The 22,218-nt window shown below is 36.7% G+C and overlaps 1 protein-coding gene across 1 annotated transcript in view; it reads right to left on the bottom strand.

The window, feature by feature from the left end:
- The window catches only part of LOC134855155 (peptidyl-prolyl cis-trans isomerase A-like), a 442,729-nt gene that overhangs the window by 337,185 nt on the left and 83,326 nt on the right, over positions 1 to 22,218 (bottom strand). The window lies entirely within an intron of this gene.

Here is a 22,218-nt window from a genome sequence, read left to right as displayed (position 1 = left end):
GACTCACCGCAACACTGACACCTAGACAATTTACTTATATAGGATATAAAAAATTACTAAAAACATTCACTGCACCTCGTGTTAACGAATTTACAATAGAATATTACGACCATAATATCATCCGAACTAATCAAGACCAATTTCTAGATGACGACCGCTTCGCTAACCCACAACTATCAGAAAAATTTTTCATCAAAACGTCATATGTATTCACACTTTATATTTTTGATAGAAAATATGATCACATCATTTCTGAAGCACTAAATGATATTCAAGCTTACGAAAGTTTCAAAGACAAATTTCAGTTATTTTCACTAACCTTTCACTTCTTTGCACCACATGAACGCGATTTGCACTGTTCACACGACATTATGTTACGCACTAAACAGACTCATACATATACATACTATCGCTTCATACAAAATCATTTTGATTTACATACTCCATCAAGACAACCACACCATCGTTTTCAGTTTCTTAACTCGAAGTACACTTCACCATTTTTTCTTAATTTCACTTATTCCATCAAGGATACTAACCTCCACGGCATCCTCCGCAATTATGACCCAGTAACACAGATGTATATATATTTTGTCCCATCACGAAGACCTTTAACGCCGAAGAATCCAGACCCTTCCTTATCCCACATGAATTTATCAAGCCTATAGAAATCCCAATATTACAATTCATTCACAATACTAAATACAATCACAAAATATATAACCTCATTCAAAACTCACCTTATGAGTTTGCAGTAGGCACCGAAGAACTAAAAACCATTAAAGCACTTCAATTGCTTTGGCCACTGCTCCAAACTAAAAATATCATTCGCATACTAGCAAAATTACTAACAATATCGGACATGATACACGACATCTTCCCCCACGGTTTTTTCCCAGACGATTAACAGGTAAGTATAATTTAAAAATTTTCTTCACTAATAAATTTAAATTAGTACTAACCATTCTTTATTCATGTTTCTTTTACATTTCTAGATTTCATACCACAATCATCTGCAAAAAACAGAAAAGAAAAATAAAAAATAAACTTGCTAAAACTCTTCTAAACTTCATTAATATTTTGCACAAAATAATATAATAAAATTCATACCAAATGTAGTAAATTAATTTATAAATTGCTTCCCCATGAAGCAGTAAATTTAATTACGATGAAAATTTATAACTTTAAATTTTCCCAAAAAAGCAGTTAATTTGAAATTCTAGGTAATTAATTGATAAAATGAAAATGCAGTACTAACCTTTTGATATTTTCATTCACTCGCACAAGAATTCTATCCAAACTCGCACAGCTCGCCCACGAAGAATTGTTTAAATAATGATTTTGAGTTTCAAGTTTTAACACTCAACAACTCTAACACGTGATAACAAGTTTCAAACTTTCCTTTAACCCGGTTGGAAAGGAATTATATACTAAACCAAACTAACCAACGCAGCTTACTAAACACCACAAATCATAAAATAACAGCATGACTAAGAAAAGAAAACCAACGGTACCCAAACCGGATTAACCCAGTTTAAAACTGGATAATTTATTCTTTTAAAGACTATTATAAAGTCTAAGAAAGAAATAATAAAACACAAAAAACTCGCAAGACAAACCCATACCAAAAACAATTTGATTTTTGAAAAAAGGACACAACCAAAGAAACATAAGAAAGATCAACATAAACCCAACATAAAACGTTATCACATAACAGGACCTCTCAAAGAAACAGCACGAAGTCATACTCCCACTCCTGGCCTAACCCACCAGAGAGGACGTCCTGAGCATGCTCTATAGCCGGCCTAACCCACCGCGCTACATCCACGCTTTGTGGCCGCACTTCTATTTTTAATAAGAGGTACTCAAGGGTGAGTAACTCTTCAAAATAACCGAACTAAAACAAAATGCTTTTGTGAAAACAACTAACTAAATTCATAATTAAAAAACTGAACTAATAAAATTTTTATAAAATGTAAATCATACCTTGCAGTATATAGATCAGCACACAACAACAAAGACGAACATCCAAAGACAAAATGACCCCACTACACTCGAACAAGAATGGCTAACCACAACCGATATGCCGTCCACAATCACAACTCAAAGGATTTAGAGTACGACTTGACTTCGCAGAAAAAGACTTCATTGAACTAGACCAATGACCACCTCGATGTTCAAGTATACGTACAGATCCGAGTTACAAGGAATCCCCTCCACGCACAATCTCCACGCCATTCCCAGACGAGGTTGAACAAAAAACAAGTTCTCTACATAATACAGAAAAACCCGTCATAGCAAACCATTTTGAAGTCAGATTGATTTCATTGGGGAACACAGTTGTTGTCACAAGACGACACAACGATTGATGTCCCTAACTCCAGCGTCCTGGAACTTCTTTAACAAGAGGAACCGGACAAGAATATGATGTTCGCCAAATACCAACGTTCATCATCCATCCTTTGAATTGCAGAAAGATAATTCCAAAAACTCTGTAAAACCCGGATAGGTGGAACCTGATCTAAACTATATTTTATGATTGGATAAACTGGATATTTTACCACTGTAAAGTTTTTAATATTAACCAATTATAATCCATCTAACTAACAACCCACTTATTTGTAAGTGCTGAAATTACTGGTAATTTCAGCACCAGAGAGATTTGAATTTAACTTAGAAATTAGTTGTCTCTCCAAGAGAACTTCAGCAGCCGCAATAAACCAGTATACCCTAGATCTATTGAGCCTAGCAGAGACTAGTTAAACACCCTGAGACTAGAAAGTATAAGAGTAAGATTAGGATCGGTATTAGACTAAGAAGTTGCACGAATCTTTCCGGCGGAAAATAAGATAGCGTGACGAGCAGACGGTGTACCCTATCCGAAATTACTCTATGAGTTAACCACATCGATTCTAACTCAGTAGTCTCTTTTGGAATTGCTTGGAGGATCTGTAGTCGTGGTCTTTTTTCAGCAAGCGAACTTCAGCAATTTTATGCAGTGTATGTGATCCCATCTGAACATGGGATTCCAGTATCGGTTTGTCGACTACCTTGTCCCATCAGCAAATCCATGTCATTCTTATCAACAGGCAATTAAATTTTCTTCAGGTTTTCTCAGGAAACTGCCGGTACAATTTGGAAAAACTCTGTGCTTCATCATTAGAAGACAAAGTGGAAGGGCATGATTGTCATGCAGAACACCAGAGAAAGATTTGATTTTTGGCCAATTAGTTTTTTTCTTGAATAATTTATAAAACATTCCTTCAAAAAAAGTTCGAAAAATTTTTTTTTCAGGTTTCGAAAAAATTCGCGTTGTTGAAACTTATAAGATTTGATTGAATTTTACGTTATCTTACAATTTTCTGATCAGACAGCAATTTTTTCCCAAAATCCAAAAACTCGCCAAAAACTTTTGAATGTGTTTTCATACAATAATAACAAAAAAATCATTTTTTGAAAGTATTCGGTTTTCTTCTGACAAATTAAGGCATGTAAAAAATCTTAGATAGTGGTTACATTGTATGAATTATATACTAATTTTGAGGGGGGAGCGCGCGCCGAAAAAACGCAATTTTTTGGTCAAAGTTTTCCAAAAAGTGTCTAAAAACGCCTTTTTTGGACTGTTTTTTCAAAATTTTGCCTGCGGGGCAGAAAATTTGGCCAAAACAGGGACTAAATTGTGCTTAGGGAGAGCTCGAAAAATCAATTCGGTTGATCTAAAAAAAAGGTCGACAAAACTTTTGAAAATCCGTTTCAAAGTCCATATTATGTTAATTAGTCTGGTTTTTGTGTTTCTCAGTACTGCAATTTCTTGCATTCCTATTGATTGGCTTTATCTCAGTAGTTTTGATCCAAACCGTGAGGCAAATCCCCATCCTCAATTGACCCCTTTTTACAACCAATACAATTAAGAATTCCGTCAACTAGCGTCGTCTTAGCACCATATCAAAAACGGTTGTCGTCCTAAAAGCTGTCGTCCTCTTTGCCGGACACCCAACTGGACATCGAGTGACTTGGAAAATAAGACAGTCAAACGCGAAAATGATGAAGTTCATCGAACGCTTAATAATTCAAAATAGATCTCTTTAATTATTGTGGTTAAGCATATACGAGTTTCGTATCAAAAAACGAATCCTCCTCTTTTGTAGACATGGTTTTTTTTTTTAAAAAAACTTCTTGCAGGACGAATAATTAGAGCGACTATGCAAGATCGTTAGCTCACAACAAATCAATTATTTCTCGGGAAGCTCGGACAGTCGAGGGAACTCGTTAATGGGTTTACCAAACTATATAAAAACTATACAATAATTAATACTTTAATTACAAAGCGTAATCATTAAATTGAATGGGTCTGTAATAGGGTATCGGCCCAAGTGTCGCTTCACAAATAGCATATGGGACTCCACTATTAGTCCAGAAACACACATCATCGTTCATAAGGTCGGTGTTTATTTTGGTAGTGACGCACCACTCGCCTCTGCCTCCATAATTGTTGGGTTCGTTGTCTAACCACGGCCACGACCCTCTATTAGATGACATGTCCGAGTACTTTTTATTCGTCTCAGTTTAATTTGAGACGCCCAGCCAAAAAATTTTTCTAAGATTTGATTTTTTTTTATTATTTCAACAGCTCATCTGTAAAAGTATTATGGTTTGTTTATTTAACCTCTGATCTTAACTTACCGTCGACCTTTAAGTTGTTAATTTATATACCTGCCAAAAGCGCAACGGCTTTTGGTAGACTCTGAATTGGACACTATCTTTTATGATACGTAACAAATCAATCGCAACCAATTCAATCTTTTAAACCTCTCTTAACTTAGATAGAATCCCCGTCTTTTATTTAGTCTTAAATAAAAGCCTACAATTTTAGTAGGAATCTTAATCATCCACAGTCTTAATCTATTCTTAGTTTAAGTCACTCTTTTACAACACGAGTGGTATCCTAATTTTTTAACATGGCGCAGTCTAATGAATCAAACCTACGCGGACTAGAGTTTTTTTGGAACAACTCATCAAACGAAAATCAACATGACTGGGAAAGGTGGGCGGAAAAATTCCAACTGACAATTATTGCGAAAGACTCCGTAGACATCGAAGATGTAATTAACCCACCGATAAGAGATGAACTAATTTACCCTATGGCAGAACCACTGGACCCATCCGAGGATCAGACCCGTCGGGCCGAACAAGAGGAACGTCATAGAGTAGCAGTACAAAATTACAACGAAGAATGAAGAAGGAGAAGGGCGGAAGATAACGCAAAATTTAACGGACTTCAAATAGGAGATATTGACAAGAAGCTCAAATCACAGCTATACCTAGCACTCGGGAAAGAAGGACAGAAATGCTTCTCTCATAAAAATCCTGGAAAAAAAATTCTGAATATTAATTTCGCAGAATTTTGGGAACTATTAAAAACGACTTTCACGATCACTACAAACCTAACATACGAAAGATTTAAATTTTTTGGCCGAAGACAGAAAGAACATGAGTCCTTAGAAAAATTCCATGAAATTCTTTCAGAACTAGCAAAAAATTGTAAACTGGGGGAACTCGAGTCAGAACTAGTAAGAGACATTTTCATAACCAACATGAGAAATGTCGAGATCCAAAAGAAACTATGCATTGAATACTTGACCCCAGAAAACGTACTATCTTACGTATTAGTTCACGAAGAAGGTACTAAAATTCATCAACAGTATCTAAAGTTTCCAACTTACAACCCAGGACCAAGATCACAATACGTGAAGAACGAACCAACATTAAACATAGTTGAAAATAACAAGTGCCGTAATTGCGGTCAGCAATTCAAAAAAGGACACCTATCCACATGCCCGGCTAGAGATAGAAACTGCAATACGTGCGGACGGAAAGGACATTTTGCTAAACACTGTAGGAGTTCAGCAAAAACTCAAACTAACATCGTCGATCAGAATCGGGTACCCCAAGAAAACGAAAATATCCGGGCCAACCCGCAGGAAAATCCCGAATTTGAGGTTAACCTAGACGACTTCTTAGTTCTAGCCATCGACACAGATAACCAAATAAATGCCGTAGAAGACAAAATAGAGCGCGGAATGAGAACAGTATTCAATCACGAAGGATTAGAATTGAAAAAGACACTAAAAGTAGCTCTGGGAAAATTCAACCCCTACTATACCGATATTCAAATTGACTCTGCAAGCCCAGTTTCCTTCATGAAAAAAGACCTACTACACGAACTGAAGATACGAGACAGATTTGTAAAGCTAGAACCTGTAGACGAGATAACAAAGAAAGCATACCAGGGTTTCGGGAGTACGATCAATATTATTGGAAAAGTTCGAGTGAAAATCCAATCGAAAGGATGGGAGGCTAATGATCAAAAACTTTTTATCACAGAAGGGGCTGAAAGAAATCTACTAGGAAATGACATCCTACCGAATTTGGGTATTGTAGTATTTCAAAAACAACCTCCACCCAACGGGTCAAAGTCACGGGAAAACCAGAAAGTACCACCCATCGGGACAAATGTCAGTCAAATAAAATTCGCATCCGACATCCAACAGGATCAAAACCAAGAGACACCATCCCAACGTGAGTTTAAATTATACATATCAAAGCACTTTCCAGACCTTATAAAAAGAACTGGTAGATCAAAAAACTACGTAGTTAATACTTATTTTAACGAGCCGATAAAACCGATACAGGTGAAAGGGAAACGTATCCCAATCCATCTTCTCCCCAAAGTCAAACTATGCATCGACCAATTATTAAGTGACGGACACATTGAAAAACTATCTAGATGCTCTGAAGATTGTTTTATTTCCCCTATCGTGATTACAGCAAAAAGGGATGGATCAATAAAACTAGCGTTGAACTCAAAACTACTAAACAAACAAATATTTCGCAATAGATATCAAATGCCGAATCTATTCGAACTAATTGACAACGTTGCAGTCACTATTAGCGGCCACGATCAAAGAAACATCTGGTTTTCGTCGATAGATCTAAAATACGCCTACAGCCAAATTCCGCTTTCGAAAAAGGCAAGTAATCAGTGTAATTTTAACATTGTGGGGGGAGAAGTAACGGGTTCATACCGTTTTAAAACCGGATTCTATGGACTAGGCGATATGCCCAATGAATTTCAACGTATAATGGACCGTTTGACGGAAAAACTACCAAATACTCATTGTTATCTTGACGACATCCTAATCGCCACCGTAGGTAGCGAGGAAGAACATAAAAAGCTAGTCATTAATGTGTTAAAAACGCTAGATGACGAGGGACTAGCCATAAAATGGGAAAAATGCACGTTTTTAACTCATAACATAGTATGGTTGGGATTTAGAATCGACGCAAAAGGGACGACACCATTAATACATAAATCTGACGCAATCAGAAACCTAAAAGAACCAAACTGTATTAAAGACATCAGATCCTTAATGGGATCGATTAACCAATTTAATAAGTTCATACCAAACCTAGCGTCCTTACCAACACCCTTCACAGAACTTATGCAAAAGAATAAACCATTTAAGTGGTCCACAGTACATACGGAAGCGTTTGAAAAAATCAAGAACGAAATTTGTAATACGGTGACGAACCACCATTTCGATGTAAAACTGAACACTCGGGTGAAATGCGATGCCTCACATTTAGGATTGGGCGCGTCAATCGAACAAGACCATTGGGGGAATTGGAAGACCGTAGCGTTCGCTAGCAGATTTTTGAATATCGCCGAATTAAAATACAGCACTAACGAACTCGAATTACTGGGATTAGTCTGGGCACTAGATCATTTCAAAAATTATCTACTGGGTAAACAATTCTCAATTTTAACAGATCACAAAGCCTTAATAGGAGCAATGAAAGTCAATAAATACACTAAAACGGCCCAATCACGCCTCACCCGTTGGGCGGATAAACTATTACCGTTCGACTTTACCGTAGAACATTTACCCGGTAAAGATATGGGATTTGTCGATTATATATCCCGACACCCATCGGGTGAACCCGTACCAGTTTCTCTGGATGACGAGAAGTTTGTTATCGCTTCAGTAAACCAGATTAGTACACTCTTAGGCTTTGATCACCTTATGCCAAAAAATTCGTGGGCGCAAATAAGAAATAAATTCTCTCAACATTTCTTAGCACATGACGTCACTTCTTGCAATGCGATTGACCAGTCAACAGATCAAATGACCAGTCAAGAAATAGAACGTGAGAAACGAATTGCTAATGCCGCTGAAACTTTCCAAGCGATATCTAACCATTCCAACATTTCAGTGTGTCAAAATTCTCACTCGCGTACAGAACTGTGTGACTCATCTTGCAAAACTAACGACTTTTTTACGAATTTTAAAATCCTGAAAGAAATGGCAGAACAAATTGAATTTAACCAACAAAAAAAGAACTCACTACTAAAGAAAACACGGACGTTTTAACACCAAATACTAGTAACCCGTCGGACAAACCCGAGAATAGATCACCTAGCAAAAAGAAAACAGTTAACTTATTCCCTTTCTCTTGGCCGGAAATATTTGACTCTAAATTTATGTCCCTCTTATCGAAACAAGATCTAATTCTGAAAAAGATAATCAAGGCAATCGAGGAAGACCGAAAACAGGATATTCTACAACTGGGAAACTATTATAAGTCATATTTGAATAACTTACATGTCAGTGGAGGATGCCTCTATTTGGACAACCGTTTAGTAATCCCAGCATGCCTAAGATCGACTATGCTGAACAGACTACACGAAGCCCACCCCGGCCAGTTCGCAATGAAAAGCCTGGCAACGCAATACATCTGGTGGCCGAAAATTTACCGTGAAATCCAAGTCCACGGCGAAAATTGTATAGAGTGCGTGAAAGCAGGTAAAAATTTGAAACCTCTTATAAAACACAATACCCTAGGGGAACTCCCAATGGTCGAAGAACCAAACCAAGAAATGGAATTAGATTTCGCTGGTCCGTTACCTTTAGTATGGGGAACAAAAAAATACATATTGGTGTGTGTAGACAGATTTTCAAAATTCCCATCAGCTCAAATAACATCCAGTACATCGGCAAAATCTATTATAAACTTCCTTAGTAAATACATTGCTTTACACGGGATACCTAGAACAATTAGAACAGATCAAGGATCTGGTTTCATCTCCAAGGAAGTTAGAGAATTCTGCCACGATCACAACATAAAGGTGATATTTAGCCCAGTGGGTGATCATAGAGCTACCGGATTAGTGGAACGTCTTATCAGGACCATTAAGGAACGACTCCTGGTTATGGCACAAGAACGTCCAAAACCTTCACTAGAATCTGCACTCCTGAAAATAATAAAATGCTTAAGAACAGTAACTCAACAGTCGCTTAACTGCTCTCCTTTCGAAGCACATTTCGGTAGATCCCCAAACACTAGCTCTCTAGATCCCCTATGCGCTCTCTGGCATAATTTGGTCAAATCACCCTCTTCGAATAACCTTGATTGGAATAAAACTTTGTTATGTATAGATAAAGGCAAAAAACTAATGAGCCGAGAGCGAAGACATGACTGGGATGCCCCTGACGACATAGAAGATGGAGACGTCGATAAAAATTCATCATCCTCGGAGGATATCTCAAATGCCGTGAGATATGTACCAACAAGTGCTGGATCCCCAGTAAAAGTCCTCTCCCGGTCAGAAAAAAGAGATGCCTTGGGCACAAAGGACTCAATTCTGAACAACCCGTCGGGTAAGACCATTGTTTATCGAAAAATCCAAGATAGAATGAAAAATGAACCATACTATAGAGTACTTAAGGACGAAATCGTAAGGGAATCAGATCACACTGTGACTCTAAAAAATGGTAAAATAATACGTAAATCTGATTTAGCCATTAAAAGACAGTGCACCCAGAAGAAACCAAGTCCGAGAAAACGAGACCAATTAGTTAGATTTTATGCGACTAAAGGATTGAGGAAAACTGCAAAACCTCCAAGAAATGTCGGATTTAAAAGCTCAAAAACAACCCAAAAGAAACGAAATCTTCAGTGGAAATTTGAAGAGCTTGACATTGCGAGACGAAACGCGGCCATGAACAGTTCTAGGGAAACTCTTCTTAGAGAGGAAGAAGAACAGAGAAAGAGACTGAGAACACCGATTGGCCTCGAGAGTGACCAAGAACCAAGCCCGTCGGGCAAACCCGAACTTCTTAAAAGTTACCTAAATGAACCCGGAGTGACGATCGAACCACATGAAGAGATGTCAGACGATAATGCTAGTGACTTAATTCCACTAAGAGACCTCAAGGAGAAAACACTACTCGAAACTACGAAACGAGACGAACACCTAATGTCCGACCGAACAGATCCTAAGCTAGAAACATCAGACCACGCCGACCAGAAGGTCGAGTTAGATGAGATTCCTTTGATTGACTTGGATTCCGGTGACAATGAAAGAGACTTTCAAGCGACCCCACAGTTGATTCTCTTGGACACTAGGGAGGAGGGCAATGAAGCGATCCAAGAAATGCCGGTACTTCCAGAGAATCCCGGAGGAGAGTTCCCTAAACCTACTGGAGAACAAACCACCATGGCGGAGACGGGACCCAAACAAACACATTCTGACCGTACTACGAAGACACAGAAATTGTCCGGTACTGCTAAAAGGAAAGCGTCATCTCCAATGAAATCACCACCCTCGAAAAAACTGTCAGAAATTTTTACACGTCAGAACACCAGACCTATGCGAACTAGGCAGCCTCCCAAGATGCTAGGTGAGAGAGTATTTACCAGTGTAGTCGACCTAACTGAGGAAGATCGTGATGCCCTAGAATTCGGTTCACCTAGTTTAGTCTCAGTATGTTCAACGTTGGAAGCAACTACGGTAGAAATGGAAAGCCATCATGTCGACCTAGTAGACCTGACAACATTAACACCACCTTCATCATCACGCCCTACTATAGTTCACTTGCGGGAAGAAAACGATGCGTACCCAAGTGACCCAAAGCCCTTAAAAACAGACGATCAAAAGAGTCCTGACAAGAAGGTCAAATTTAGCCCTGATGCCTGTTCCACGCGATTTAACCCATCGGGCCTATCTTACGAAATTTCAACTTCTACATTTGTCCCCATCGTACCTGACCCAGACTGGCTGAACACCTCCTCTATCATTTCGGCGATAGAACTCCTTGGACGGCCAATGACGCTGGAGGAGTTAAGGAGATGGACAATAAATAAAGCAGCAAATCGGGAATCTAATTAGACGTAGGAACTCCAAAACAGATGTTATCAAAAACATTCTTGATCTACCAAAACTCCATTGTAAGACTTTTAGCAACTGTATGTCTTGTTTATTGTTGAATGCTACTAACATTCCATGACCCTAGAGTCATACAAACCTCCAGTGCTGTTATTTTAAGCCATAGTGATGATTGGTAACATTTATACCCTTGCTTTTGCCGTAGAATTCAGCCCGAATCTCGTTATAGTTCTGTTAACCCATGGGGCGCTACCACCGGATAACCATTAGATTTATCCATTTTGGTTCTACCCAGTTATTTCGTTTATTCTAAGGATAACTCCCTGCATACTTTATGACTCTATTCACCCTGGTGCTATTTCAGTTTCTTGCTTGCCTATAGTCACCAGTCTACAGTTATTTCTTCCGACGAATACATATTATTCGATCTAAGGTGCTTTGTTTTGGAATTTTGTTTTTGTTTGATGAACATGCCGTCCGGCCCGTCGGGCCCGATCACCGGTCTTCCCCGTACTGTACACCCACCCTTTCGACCTGATAACCGTGTAATTGTACTTAGTATATAATACGCCTCTTGGGCCCTTTATCAAATCTGTGTTCTTACGAATCTAGATCCACTCTCGGGGGTTCTAGACAATGCGCCTACTGATTCATTCATCTTAGTGCTTAATCATTTTTGTTTTGTTCCCTTCTGGTGAGGCGAAAGGGATAGATTATAGATAAAATTTCGCGGGGAATGTAAAAGTATTATGGTTTGTTTATTTAACCTCTGATCTTAACTTACCGTCGACCTTTAAGTTGTTAATTTATATACCTGCCAAAAGCGCAACGGCTTTTGGTAGACTCTGAATTGGACACTATCTTTTATGATACGTAACAAATCAATCGCAACCAATTCAATCTTTTAAACCTCTCTTAACTTAGATAGAATCCCCGTCTTTTATTTAGTCTTAAATAAAAGCCTACAATTTTAGTAGGAATCTTAATCATCCACAGTCTTAATCTATTCTTAGTTTAAGTCACTCTTTTACAACACGAGTGGTATCCTAATTTTTTAACATCATCTTAAGTTTTATGTCGCAGTTTTTGAGGAGAATAACAAGTAGTTGGTGATTTAGTTAAATAAAGTTTAAGTAGCGCTAAACAGCCAGGAAGTCAAAAAGACCTTAACCAATAGCTATTTATTTAACCATTGTGGGCGGCTTAAATTAAATCGGTTCCTTGACAAATTCCTCCACTCTCTCTGTGGCAGAATCTCCGAGAAGTCGGGGCTTTATGACGCCCAGCCACAACCGTTTAGTTTCAATTTCTGGAAAAGTCTCGCGCAGTTTCTCAATTTTGATGTCCCGATGGGGTTCCAAAATTTTAGCACCTCTGGAACAAATTAAGGAGCAAGTTCATATTCTCCACGAACCCAAAAATTTAAAAATTTTGGCTGAGAGGATGCTAGTTTGGTTCTCAGTTTGATTTTTCAGCCAATCAAAATAGAGCATTTTACATGCAAAGCTTAGCAAACTGAATTTGAATTTAAGGCCGGGGTGAGATCTTAAATTGGTCTATATGGGGGGGGGGGGGGAAGGAACAACATAGTAGTTGTTCAGTTGTTTTCATTAGCCCCCGGCCCAGTTTCCGCCGTTCTATTTTTAAACTATCCTCCGTGGGTAGAAAGGCATCATCCAATTCGCCGTAGCCTCAGCCGCGGCTTCTCCTGTTCAGCTTTTTGGTAATGTTGCCTCGCCCTCAAGCAACTGGTACAGATCATAGTGGGACTCGATCATCCGGCGTTTCGAACGAGAGGCGGAGGTGTTTATACTTTACCACCGCTCCCCAAATCACATGGTTTTATGTAGCTATGTAGCTGCATGGTTTTTGTTTTTAAAGCGATTACAAGTTCATTGCAAAAGCATTTTCTTTTTTTTAAGTTAAAAAATTGATATAGAAAAAAATAATTAACTCAAAAAAATTAATAAATACAAGAAGGAAGAAAACTTAAGTGTAAAAAAGGTTTTTTTTTCTTGATTTGCTGCTAACTTACAAACGTTCGCAGTCTTTTGCTGCTTCGTAGAAGTTCTGATACGCGCCCGGAAGCAATCGGAAACACTTAGAAACTAGAGAATCCATTCGGTGGAAGCCCTCGTCACAATTTCTTCTGGAAAGTTCTAGAAGAAATTTACAATCGATATCAGTTAGAAATTTTGAAATAACTCCAACTCATTACATTGAAAAAGCTACCTGACACGTAAAAATATATGAAGAACATATCAAAAAAAAACTTGCAAGTGTTTTCTTTATTTTCATATTATTTTTTGGTTGCGATAATGGCCAGATAGCATGTTTTGTAGTACTTGTTTGGCAGTTTGCTGCAAAAAATTGAAAATTTTATCAATTGCAGCGCAATTATTCTGAAGACTGAGCGTTTCATTGCATAAAATCTTTGTATAAATTTATTAGAAAACAACAAGCTCACCTGAATTTGCACAGACAATGAAAACACCGCAAAAACACAACAAATAATTCATTTTTGTCATTTTGGCCATCGAAATGGTTCTCACAAAAATAATCTTCTTTTTTATAGTTTTATTCGGCACCTGTTAAACCATGTTTTTGTATAGAATATCAGACTGAAGGCAAACCATGCCGTTATTTTTTGTAATAACCAGATGAAACTATTGGCTAGACATGTTCTGACTAAGTTCAACATCTGTTATAATTATAAAACGATGAATGAAAAACTGAAAACTCGACCAAAAATGAAATATAAAAAAACTTTCCAGATAAATATTTAGGGCATCGTTCTTTGTTTGATGCTTTCTGGCGACGATTCATGCGAATAATATCAACCAGTAGGGCATGGTTGCTTAATAGATAGAAAATGGCTACATTGAACAATTATTTTTGTTCCGCTTTTGGAGAAAATGACCGAAAATTTGTAAAAGAAATTGAAAAGAGAAAATTTCTGCTGGCGGAAAATTGCGTCTGCGTATGCAAAATCTGATACAGTGCTGATTTGAATTCTCCAAAAAAAACTCATATAACTTGAAACTCAAAACGAAATCTTCCCAAAATGATTTTATGGAAAATTGGGCGAAAAATGAAGATGACAAAATTTGCTAGAAATTCAGCAGAATTAAATGGCGCATTTTTTGAAATTAAAGCTCAAAATTTTAACAATGTCAAAAACGCATGCTAAAAACTAACCCCTGAAAAATCATATCAGTGCGCGCTAAAATTGTGTCCTAATCTGTTGTTTTGGCTGCCACGGACCAAAAAATAGAACGAATTTAGAAAAAGGTTGCCGTAACTTTTAGACCTACAATTATCTGGTTCAGCTGAGTCTAGTTTAGGAGTCCAGTCTATCTGGCGTAGCCAACAGATTCCATGGTTCCAGGTGGTCTGACGAAATTGGAAATAACTGTTTTCTAGATGACAGAAAATTCGACCCATAGTGGCTAACCGAAATTAGGCTAAACGTAAAGCTGGCTTTAATGGTGGCAACGTAAAAAAGAGTCTGAATCAGGTGCGAATCTAGGAATTTCTCGAAGGGTGGGGGCGGATTTTCAAAAAAAAATCTGAAAATTTTGTCTTTTTTTAGGTCGAGCAAAATGATTTTCTGAGCTCTCCCAAACCTTTATAAAGACCGCATTTTTACCGAATTTTCTGCGCCGCAGGCAAATTTTTGAAAAAAGGCCAAAAAAGGCGTTTTTTAAGCATTTTTTTGAAAAATTTCGATCAAAAATTTCGCTCCCCCCTCAAAATTACCATAGATTGGCGCCAAAGGCGCCTTTAGAAAAATTTTAAGGTCAGTCAGCCAAAAATGGATATCTCAAAATAGTACAAAGAAGGGACCCTTTGGGTTGGCTGGGGTTGGAATTCCTGAGGGGGGGGGGGTCCGCCCGCTTTAAATCCGCCACTGATCTGAATTATCTTAATTATCCTAAAACTGCTCACAAAATATTGCAGGAAATCGACGTGGACCAGAAATTCGACAAAGGATGAAGTATGCTACCGCGACCGCATCAAGACAATGAAAAGATTAACTTGCAGTGTCCAAGTTGGAAGGAAAAAAGAAAAGTAGGAGACCACAAATGCATCACATTTTTCACTTTTTTGAAGCACAGAAAAAGTCATATCAAGATTATGGGCATGGATGTGAAAAAGTTCAATGTAAATTCAAAGCTTCAACTAAGACTGTTAGTTGACATGGCCGCAACTGCGTTTGGAAGAAACAACATAATGCAATATGAAATTTAGATGCAGTTTCCCATAATATAGTTGAAATTTTGGACTCATACCACAAATTTGATCTGAAGTGATCAAAAAATAAGCACTGCGACAACAACGAATGAATTCTTTAAATGAAAAAATTCCTATTAAGAAAAATCTGAAATAGAACAAAACGATTCAATGAAAGCATCGGTGAGAAATAGCAACTAAATAGTGCATGTGATGGTACATACAGAAAACTTCGCTTGATTTGTCAAATGAGCATCCGCAAAGCAAAAGTTCGAGGGGTCAAACAGAGCAAAACTTATTGCAGCTGGAAATAAGAATGCCAGTTTAATTTGTGACATAACAAACACCCAAAACTGATAGTTCGAGTTTTTTTTAATTAAAACTCATATATAAATCGAACAACTGTATAATTTGCCGAAACAAAACCAGGTGAGTGTTTTTCGAAAGAAGCCGAGCTGGAAGAAGACTTTTACGCCGAATGAAAAAAAATACAGAAAAAAATATTTGTCATCTCTTAATTCTAGTTAGTTTCGTGCTCCTTTAGAAAAAAAAAGTAAAAAAAAAAGCCGATCCTTGTTCACTGCATGGTTGAATTGGAGATTGGAAAATATTTACAAAGGCATTCTAGGAATCTGAAAAAAAGAGGAACGACCAATATTAATAATCGTGAGAAGTATTCAATCAATTTGGCATTAGTTGTGAAACCATTTAAGAAAAAACATTCAAAAAACAGTTCCAACGCCGATGTCGATAAATTTTCAGACGATGTAAGCAAAGCTATCACTAATAACAAGGGCGAGCTTTTGCACTTTACAATTTTAAACTTCAAATACTCGTTCGCTCAGTGAAAGTCAGCTACGAAACCAGCTAAGAGATGTTACATTCGGTATCATTGATATAGATTCAATGGACGCCAGTCAATTCCTGACAGGTTTCTATGGTCTAGACGACATGCCAATCGAGCATCCAAAAGTTATCGATATCACATTGAACATCATAGCAAAGAAGATAGTTTATAGGAGCCACGTTCGGCAACGCCATACCAATCATGAATGTTGGGAAAAAGAAAAACGAAAACATGCCAGGACAAATACCTAGAAGGAAGCAACATCATTGATGAAAATGATGGGATCTACGACTAGTAAGCTAATAAGCTAATGAACATAAGCCCGAAACAAACAAAAGCATGCCTAAAGTTCCTCCAAAAGATGAAGGCGGGAAAGAGCATACCATCAACAAGTAACACAAAATCGAAGTAATCGAACTGTCAAGCGAATCATTCGGAAGCCAAGACATACAAAAAAGCAAGAGAGAGAGAGAGAGAGAGAGAGAGAGAGCGGACCAGCAGAAAATAACGACAAGGCTAATGGGACACAAAATAGGTGAAACAAACCAGGGACGAAATTGACAAACATAAAAAACCAACGACCCAACATAAAGTAAAGCAAAGAGAGAGAGAGAGAGAAAGAGAGAGAGAGAGAGAGAGAGAGAAGAGAGAGAGAGAGAGAGAGAGAGAGAGAGAGAGAGAGAGAGAGAGAGAGAGAGAGAGAGAGAGAGAGAGAGAGAGAGAGAGAGAGAGAGAGAGAGAGAGAGAGAGAGAGAGATAGAAGAAATCGGGAAGTGTAAGCCCATATTACCAACAAGACTGCTCGTATCAGGGTGAAGCCCTGAATGTTCCGACTGCCTATTAAGGTTTATGGAGCAGTAATAACATTTAAAAAAATTTTAAAAAAATAAAACAAAATGAAATTTTTTTTTCCAAAATTTGAAATTTTTTATGAAAGTCATCCCCCCACACGCCATATAAAGTACAAAAAGAGAGATTTCGCTACTTGTAACAAATCAATTATAGCAAATAAGCTTCGCTAAACCAATTTGGAACGATTTCTAAGACGGATTAAATCTCGCTTACGCGTTAATAGCGCGAAATATATCGCGCATTAATTGTCCCAAATTGGGCAAAATGGCATCTATTAAATCCCCATAATTTTACGAAAAAAGATCACAGGTGAAATATCTTTTCAAATTTGAGCTCAGGATAACAAAACCTTTTGAATGATATAAAAAAAATCCGTCAAAGAAGGCTAGTTAAAAAGTCGCAATTTGTCTGAAGAAAAAAAAAACCCACCCCGAGCACAAATATTCCGTTACTTTCGTATCGAAAGTCGGAACAATAAACTATAAAACAAACTCTATAAGTAATTGAGAGATTCCGGGGAGCATATTGAGAGCATATGTATCTACAGTATCTATATAAAATACATACTTTTTATCTAACGCATCTAAGGTAATAATTTAAATATTTAGGTTCGGCCCTGAAGTCCAATATTCAAGCATTTTTGTCGGCACTAGCGAAGCAGTAAACAGCTTCATATCAGCAGCAAAATACCTAATTCGCATTACTCTCTTTTTACTTAGAAAATAGGCATCTGATGTTAGTATAGACCTCTGTTGTATAGCATAGCCTTCAATCATTTTATTTACTTTTTTTTTACATTTTATAACGCGCCGCTTTTCAAAAAAAATCAGGTCTGATCATATGAAATTCAGCCGTTTCCGCATCTGTATCGATCCGGAGATGCAGCTATAAGCAAAAAAAGTCCCAAAATCAGAATGGAAAAAAAACAAAAAAAGCAGAAAAAATTTTTAAAAAGTTACCAGAATCAAAAATAGCTCAAGAGAATTTTTCCGAGAGAATTTTTTTTCCGAGAGAATTTTGAAAACTCATTATATTTATATAAAATTTTAGTGGTGATAGTAACGATCCTAATACTTGATTTACCGGCTAGCGTATGACTCAACCAAAAGCCAGTACGTTTCGACCAGTTTGAATTATCTTTGATATAGCCGATATGATCGTCTATACTCAAATAAACTATGTTTGGATTTCGTTCAACCGAGAAAAAAATGTTTCAAACGTGTTGTTTGATCAAGAAAAAAACTCGACAGTGTTCGACCGAAGAAATAGTTTGAACCGAATTTAACGAGAAAAATTTGACGAGGAAAAGACGTTGAACCAGGGAAAACACCGTGTTCAACCAAAGACTAATCGTTCGACTGATTTCGATCAAGATGTACTTTCGTCCAGGGAGAAGTTTGAACAGATAAAAAACTTTTCGACAGACTTCGACTGAGGAAAAACAGTTCAGCTAAATTTGACCTACAAAAACATGAGTTCGACCCGACTGGACTCAACCCAACTGTTATAATTTTCAATCATGCTCATCAAAGCAATTTATCCAAAAATAAAATTAGAAATTACTTTTTTTGGCTTATAATTTTGTCAATATTTGACCAAATCATAAACATAACAATTGCTGGAAGGGGAATATGAAGCAAAACTTTGGGAATAACCAAAACCTGATTTTATAATTGAAATGCGCGATGAAATGGGGGTTTTTGGCTTAAAGTTGCGTCAAAAAAAGTTGAACTAACAGTTTATTTTTATGTTTCGATGTCTTCATAAAACTAAATAGTTCAAACACTTTTGAAACTCTTACAGGAGCCCCTACTGAAAGTGTTGAAGGGAATTTTTTTTCGAGTGACTCTTGCTAAATGCAACACTCTGAAAAGCATAAAAGTAAGTTTTTAATGGGACCAAACTTTTTTTTTGCTTATATTCGATCAAAGTATCAAAAACTATCACTTAATTTTTCCTAAAATTTGTGTTTTGAATTTGAGTTTCAACTTCATGTTTTAATTTTGTATTGGATCATAGAGCCTGTTCGAACAAGAATTTTTGGTCAGACTTTAACATGTGTTCAACCCGCCTCTGTTGAAATATGCAACGCCAACCTCTGAAGTAAGATTTGATCACAGATGTCACTGGAACATATTCTAGAAGTCTCTACATTGATATACTAAAATACCTCTAGGAAGCAAACTTCCCCATCTACAATTTATGTCTCATAATGGTTTAGCGTGAACTCTGTTGTAGCGTGAGTGCCTAAAATTCAGAGATTTTTTCCTTTTTTGCTACGTATTTTTTTTTGCTGCAGCGTTTAATGTACAAAACTTGAATTGAGTAACCCTAAGGTGGAGTTCGTTCGTGATTCCCCATGGTTGCGAGTCTAGTATCAACAACTGACTTCTTAAATACTTTCAGACTAGGAGAAATGAATTTTTTTTTTCAAAAAATGTCAGTCTCAAGATGAGGAGCTGCTAGAACACTCCCAGGGGTTGAACATCTGACCTTCTAATAAGGCGGCTTCTTTTTAAAGCTTCCAACGTTAGGTTTGACGTTTTTCTAAAAAACTTTTTACGCAATTTTTTCAAACATAAATATCGTTAATGTGAATGTTTTCTCAAAATTTGCAAGTCTGCTCAAAAGTGATTTAGTTTGCGGGATATGAAGAATTTGATTACGTTTTCCAAATGTTTTTGCAATTTTTTGAAGTTTGTGTAAAAATGATGTTAATTACGCTGGATCAAAATTTGGATGGCAGCAACTGCTTTTCACAAGAATCAATGGATTTCATTGGCTAAACTTGAAATTCATTTAGTAAGTTAATAATTTTACAACTAAGCACAGCACGGTTATATTCATTGTTTTACTGTGGAAGAGCTTGTGTGCAGTCAGCTTCTTGGAATCTTGTTTCTGACTATCTATTAGCTTTTCAAATATGACCTCTTTTTTGTTTGAAAATTTTTTTTCAATTCAAATTTTTTCAATCTTTGAAATTGAAAATGCTGTTCCACGCGCCTATATTTTTTGACAGTTGCGCTCAGTTTCCTTGTTTTTTTTGGAAGCAGTTTTCATGCTACAGAAGGTGTTTAATGCACGGTGGGTGAGAGTCATGACTTCTTGAACTGCTTTTCTCTTTCCACGAAAACTACTTTTTTGCATGACATCACCTGACAGGATGAAAGATTTTCTGATGATCTCCCTAATTGGTGCTTAATCAAATTACTAATAAATCGATCTTTGATTGTAACATACTGATTTGAAACTAAATTATTATATGACCACAGCTGGATTTAATAAACAGTTTGTCCTTTCTTGTTCTTAGGTTTTGGAATATAACCAACTTAGTTAGTGTTTCCTATTTTGGAGATCCGAAAACTATCTCAAACAAGTAAGAGATTTTTTTGTCTGATTATAGATTACTTTTTTCCATTCTTTCAACTTCATTATGTCGGTTTCATTTGTCGTTCGTTGGACCTAATGAAAACCAAATGAGGCTCAATTGGTCTTATCAACTCCTTTTGGTAAAGCAGGAAAAATTCTCTAATTCTAAAAAAATCATGACCATAAAAAGGAAACATTGTTCACGGCCGTTTTTACTTGCCAACATGCTGCAATACCAATTGCAGCTGTTTGTTCCGCTTCAGTAACCGGATTAAATAAGAGTAAAAGGTTATACCATCAAAACTTGTACCAGAAAAAATTGACAATTAATTTAGCTCCAAAGTAGTATGGTAAAACTTGTTGCTGAGAAATTAAGAACATTATTAAAAAAATAAGAACGTAACTACGCAAAAAGTTTGAACAATAGTTAAATACACTACAAGGCAAAAAGACGATCGTATAGACAGTGCGTTCCGATGGCTTCGGCGCAGGTTCCAATCACATCTAAATCGTTTCTTTTATGAAACACAGATATGAGCCGAACCTGATCGAACAAAAAGTATATGGTCCGTAACCGGGTTCGAGCCCCAAAAAAGTTTTGCTTTTGCTTAGCTATTTAAATTAGTTCATTAAACGGCCTTGGCTAAACTTGGTTGACAGGTTTTTGTCTGTCAAACCGTGTTTTCTCAAAATATTCATCGCTCTCACACGCTCAAAATTTCAGTTTTGAAATATGATGTGTCATTCATTGTTGTGAACTGAAAAAAAAACAGACGATTTTTCAGAAATATTTGGCAATTATTGAATTTTAATAAAAAATTTCAGGTACGAAGTCCTAAGTACTCTTCAAACAACTTCTTTCTCAATACAACATTGCAAATGACTTTCAAAATTTTGAAGAAAAAGCAAGAATAAATTTTGGATACAGCAGGGCTCTGAGCTACGAGATGAATTTTTTAAACGACTTGAATTTTCTGCTCGATTTTCAAAGAAAAAATGTCCAGAAAGCTGTAATATTTTTTAATAATCATAATAAATTGTTTTCAAACCAAACATATAAACAAAATTAATATTAATAGCTCATGATTAATCTAGGTTTGAGACGGTATCCCAAAGATTTCAAACTAAATCTACCGAAGGATGCCTCAGAAAGCAGAACAGTTTTAAATTAAATCTCAATTCTTATAATTCATACAAAGTTTTTTGGTAATTTTCGAAGCTTTTTCCTGAAAAAGAATGAAAAGAATGGCCCAAGCCTCGAGAAAACAACACTACAAGTAACCAATTATCCTATTTTAATTCCAAAAAATTTATCAGACAAAAAATCCGAACAATCCAGAATATAGTGGTCAAGAAATTTATGATGAAAATGGTCTAAGCTGCCCTTTGAAAGATTATTGATAAAATCCCCATAGTTTTTGAAAACAAAATTTAGTTGTTTTAGGATAGACTTAATCGGCAAATGTAGAGATTGATCAATTGTCAAAGCGTATTGCCTCGAGCTTAACTTTTATGAGCAAGTCCGACTACTAGCGAACTTATCCAGATCTTCTTTGTTCAGAAAAAGTTTTATTGCCTTTCTTATTTTATCACCACGTAATATTTTGCTTGAAAGCTTCAAAATTTCATATCGATGTATATTCTGTATTGAATATAATTTATGTTGAAAAAAAATTGTTTCTACTGAAAC

This window comes from Symsagittifera roscoffensis, chromosome 10 (assembly GCF_963678635.1).
Source record: "Symsagittifera roscoffensis chromosome 10, txSymRosc1.1, whole genome shotgun sequence".
NCBI classification, from domain to species: Eukaryota; Metazoa; Xenacoelomorpha; order Acoela; family Convolutidae; genus Symsagittifera; species Symsagittifera roscoffensis.
This window is presented reverse-complemented; position numbering and strand designations above follow the sequence as displayed.